At 36.0% G+C, this 5,428-nt stretch overlaps 1 non-coding gene across 1 annotated transcript; it reads left to right on the top strand.

The window, feature by feature from the left end:
- Positions 1 to 5,085: 5,085 nt before the first annotated feature.
- Positions 5,086 to 5,157, top strand: Trnad-guc (transfer RNA aspartic acid (anticodon GUC)). Its single transcript has one exon. It is a non-coding gene; the product is annotated as a tRNA-Asp (tRNA).
- Positions 5,158 to 5,428: the final 271 nt, after the last annotated feature.

Genomic DNA, 5,428 nt, shown 5'->3' with positions numbered 1-5,428 from the left:
CCTCGATAATTGGGTTATCTAAAGCTGAAAGATTTGAATTTCAAATCGGTTCAGTAGTTCCCAAGATTTACATGTTCAAGCAACCAAACGTACCTAAATACAAAATACAAACATAAGTATCAAAGTGTGACTATTATTTGGCCACAAATCCCTCAGAAACAATAAACACTACTAAAATAATGTATTTTCATTATTTGCTCTCAAATCATATAACTTTGATGATCCTCAGTTAAGCAATTTACGACCGTTTTGCCGTAATAAAACTTAGATCTAATTTAACGCGCTAAATCAAAGTTAAGTGATATAAAATTGTTAACAACTGCAGTTATCGTTAGCTCATTGGTCTTGTGATAAAATAAGGTTTAACTGCTTTTACTATGTGACTTTTGTGTTAGTGTGAAAGTAGCTATTTTGAACTTAAATTGTGATGTTTATGATATTTTAATGTAGTTCCCTGATTAAGTTTAAGCACCCGTCCCTACGGTAACCTACCTGTTTATAGAAGCCTCACTAAATGATTTTAGTAGTTTATGTGACTGCAAAAACACTCGTAATTTCAAAAGTTTATGTCTTAAATACAAACAACATATAATTCGTTTTTGTTCAATTTTTAATTTCATTGACCCTAGCCAATTAAAAAAAGTCATGGTGGCCTAGTGGGCAAAGAACCAACCTCTCGAGTATGAGGGCGCGGGTTCGATTCCAGGTCAGGCAAGTACCAATGCAACTTTTCTAAGTTTGTATGTACTTTCTAAGTATATCTTAGACACCAATGACTGTTTCGGATGGCACGTTAAACTGTAGGTCCCGGCTGTCATTGAACATCCTTGGCAGTCGTTACGGAGTCAGAAGCCAGTAAGTCTGACACCAGTCTAACCAAGGAGTATTGGGTTGCCCGGGTAACTGGGTTGAGGGGGTCAGGTAGGGCAGTCGCTCCTTGTAAAGCACTGGTACTCAGCTACATCCGGTTAGACTGGAAGCCGACCCCAACATAGTTTGGGAAAAAGGCTCGGAGGATGATATGACCCTAGCCAATTAACACCAAAATTGTCAAACATTTATGAGCACTGTGCTTAAAATAAAACTATCTATTCTTCAACCCCGCTATTTTTGACAAAACATTTTAAAATACCAAAGCGAACAGGTTTCAGCAACAATCTATATAGGCTCGCATAATCCAATTTTACCGAACGTGATTCTGCCGTGAACTCAACATTCTAACTGAAAGCCCAGGTGAAAAATATCTAAAATTGTCTAGATAAATGTTGAAACCAAAAGAGATGGTTTACAATATATCCCCGGGGGAAATATAGGAACCTCGGCTTTGCACATGAATTGAAACTGCCGACAAAAGTAGTGGGAGGAAATACCAGCATGTGCGCTTAGAACGTATCTTTATGCTGCGGAATGGGTATTGAAAATCATGCAGATAGAAGTAAGGTTTAGGAAGTAGTGAATATATTAGAAAGGTAGGAGAGTAAGGAGTGATGTAGAAGTCAAGTTACCTTGATACCTCACACTATTTATTAATGCAGATGCCTTAAAATGCAGATTTTTATGATTTCATATTTTACACAGCATACTCCAAAGTAGTCGGAACGAGATGTTCAGTAAAATAAATACATTTGAATTGAAACCTCTTTAGGGAATCGATCCATAAGATAGCATACAAGAAACTCTTTTTGTAACCTTTTGAACTATCTAATCGTCTTGACACAATTTGTCAAATTACACCAATTTCAAGGTCAAGGTCAAATTCTATCTTAAACGGCAAGCAATGTCAATCAGATAGCCTTGTGTTACGTAATTCGGGTCGAGATCCCTTTCGCAAACCAAACGTATGAGTCTTACTCAATTACACAACTTATGAGGGCGTAAGTAGCCGTTTATATTCTGAGTCGGTCCTTACCACAAGCTGTTGACTTCGGGTTCACTCGGATTTTTATACGAACTTTTTACCCGATTACCAAGTAGGGTTACGTTTTTGTTCAGCGGGATTCTATATACTTACATTTATTTGTGTAAGTAAAGTGACTGTTATATTTATCATTGAAATGAATATGTAAATACGGATTTGAAAACCTCGAGGAAAGACATAACAATGTTGAACGGTAGTAAGAAAGTTCCGTCGAATCAAGAAAAACTAGGAAAAGCAATTTTCTCACTTTGTTTTCTATTTTCGGCTAATACAAAGGTTCTTGACCCGAAAAAAATAGTCCACTGTACTATCCATAAATATTATGATTTTATGAAGTGCTCCAAACGAGGATATTGTTTGTAATCTAAGAGCATATAACCAACCGGAATCGGCCCTTTCTTCTATAAGACACTGCCAGTTAAACTGGCATGCAGCACAGTGTCACATGCATGCTTGTGTTTGTCAATTTTGTTGCGTAAGCAGTCACTATGGTTAATCTACTCTGGTCACCAAGGTAATCTTAATCCCAGGTGATTTGAACACATATTTTAAGGAATCAAATCATTCCGGTGATCAGCGTGGAATCAACCATCCCTATTTGTTACGTACTCATATAGCAGATTTTTTTGCTTCAAGAATTTTGATAATTCCGATACCGGTTGGTTAGGTGCTCTAAGTTAGTAATATTGTAATAAAGTCGTGTATATGGTGAATTGTTTCCACAATGGCTCGGAAATGGCGCGAAGGATTTATTAGCCAATACTTTGAGGTTAGTGTGAGGGTTAATAGCCTTGTTAGTTTGTTTGTGCTCATAGAACGAGTTCTAGATTTATGTTTATTATGTCATAGGTGTCTTCTTTCTATAACTCCGTTTTATTTTTATGAGCTTAGGTATAAGGACTATATATATCTTACACCCCTTTTATAGCTTATATCTCGTACTCTTTTGTAAATGTGGTTGAGAAACTGTTGGTGTTATGTAAAACACAAACATATTATTGACAAACGTGAATTGGAAGACAATTCAATTATTTCTAACGCCAGTTTTGGCAATGTCGTAAAATCTGCAACAAATCCAACCGGAAGAAATTAAATTATATATCTCGCCTGCATAATATGTTTAGTATGTAGGCCTGTATGAACATGTTGACAAAACAAGGAAAACAATTTGACCTTGACCTTGAAATCAATGTTTCTGAGACCCTCGAATTCCCTTCCACCCTATTACTCAGATAAATGACGATGAAGCAAAAATATATCTTCTTTGTAACTAAATATAATATGTATGATGTCAATACCCTTTATATAGCTTGGCATAAAAAGTGACCTTGACTTTCCCATACTTGGGAAAATTATGTTATATATATGGGGAAGTTTTCCTTTATAGTAACTTTGATGTGATAAGTATGTGCAATCATGTGTTTCTTTTTATGGGAGACTCAATGTAGAGTGACTATGATTTTGTGTGAAAATGACAATGAGTATGGTTTAGTTTTTCTGGGAGGACTCCAGGAAAAACGGACTGAAAGTTTATCTTCTGTTATCTTTGTCACAGATTTGATGTTTTTTAATATTTCACTAGTACTAGAGAGGAGCTAAAAAACAATTCTTTAACCCTGTCAGCATGCAAAAACTCCGCAAGACGTTTCTACAAAATAAAACACAACAACTACTTAGAAACTTTTTAGTAGAACTAAAATGTAACAAATGAAATAAAAACTCGACTAATTAAACTTTAGTACAAAGTTGTAGCTGTAGCAAAGAGCCATTATCTCTACTCAGTTTTTACTCACGACATGCCATGATCTGCCTAGCTTTTTCCCAACTATACTGGAGTCAGCTTCCAGTGTAACCGGATGCATCTGAGTACCGATGCTTTACAAGGAGCGACTGAATATCTAATCTCCTCAACCCAGTAAAACTGGGTTACCCGGGTAGGTAACCCAATATTATATTTTTACGTGCGTGCGACCGTATCATATTTTAGCTAATCTGAATTTTTGCAGGGCCATGCAGTTAGCATAATTTTTTTACATCAATTATTATCTAGGTATGTGCAAATTAAAACAGCTATCTGAAATTCTTTAGTACTTCCGACATGTACTTATAGTTTAAACGGTATGAACCAGTCTTTATTTAACCTAACACTGGCTGTAAGACCTATGTAATCACTATTGTGTCCTATTTCTTTGAAGCTTGAGCTTGTACCTAATTAAAGTGTGCTAGGATAGTGTTTGATTAAAAGGACACGGTTTACAAAAGTGTGAGTGTTAGAAGGCTTCATAGATAACTTTAAGAATGCATTGCCAAATCTTTGTTCGTTATAAACTAAACAAGCGAGTGCTTAAAGCAGTATAAAAGTTTTGGCACCGATTTACAAGTTCCAGGAATTAATCGGGCCATCAGGTAGGGACACCTTTTCACACACGATCGGTTAGCCCCATGGATTAATTAATTAACTTGTGTCATGGTTGCTAACACTACTGATAAACTACATATAGGAACATATTATGACACTGAGGCCACGGCCAACAAGCATGCTCATCATCATCTTTTGAATACTTGAATTAATTTAGTTGAAAACAAACTTTCTCCATCAAAAATAAGGATAGAAAAAAATAATTTTATCTAAAAGTTCTCCCAACTGCAATTGTCCCCAATACAGGTTTTTAAGGATAAGTGATTTGATTTGTAATCAAAGTCTTCTAAGGTTGCCTAGAAAATGTGTAACTAAAGAACAACTTATTTTTTAAAGAATTTAGATTTAGGCGTTTTGCCTAACAAACCAAAATACCCTACACATAAAACCATCCCCATCGATGTTACCTTCAGCCATCATACCATGAGCTACACATTGTACTCCAAGCTAGCACCACCAGGCGAGATAAGCTAGCACAGGTTCCGGCCACTGACAGACTTTATCTGCCTTTGTATGACGACTGTGCCAACAAACGTGGACGGTTTTGTGAACTTTATACTGAGATGCTGCATTGAAATCCGTGATATAGAATATTTTTATTTTGGACAAAGAAAGAAATCGGCGCTCGGCGTGTAAAAAATGCAAGATTAGATAAAATCGCGGATGATAATGAAATGACATTGCTAATTTTTATCTAAATCCGATTAGCATTCACAAATGAAACCGGTATTTCGACTGCAATAGCAAGTCTTCGGTAGTATAGTGGTCAGTATCCCCGCCTGTCACGCGGGAGACCGGGGTTCGATTCCCCGCCGGAGAGAATCTTTTGTAAATTTTTAAAACCTTTGCATTACTATTTTTTTTATCCTGTTAATGCAATATTTACACTAAGTGAATTTTTCGAATAGCTACCGGAGCATATTTCAAACAACCTTTCGAAGAAAACTATTTTCATTGTAGTAGGTAATAATAACAAGAAACAAAGAAAATCAATTATGTAAGAACTGAGACATTTATAAAAAGGAATTCCCAGTCAAACTACGATTGACCTCCACATTACATAACTACATAAAAAAAAACTTTTCCCCATC

Source organism: Helicoverpa armigera, chromosome 16 (assembly GCF_030705265.1).
Source record: "Helicoverpa armigera isolate CAAS_96S chromosome 16, ASM3070526v1, whole genome shotgun sequence".
In the NCBI taxonomy this organism is placed as follows: Eukaryota; Metazoa; Arthropoda; class Insecta; order Lepidoptera; family Noctuidae; genus Helicoverpa; species Helicoverpa armigera.
This window is presented reverse-complemented; position numbering and strand designations above follow the sequence as displayed.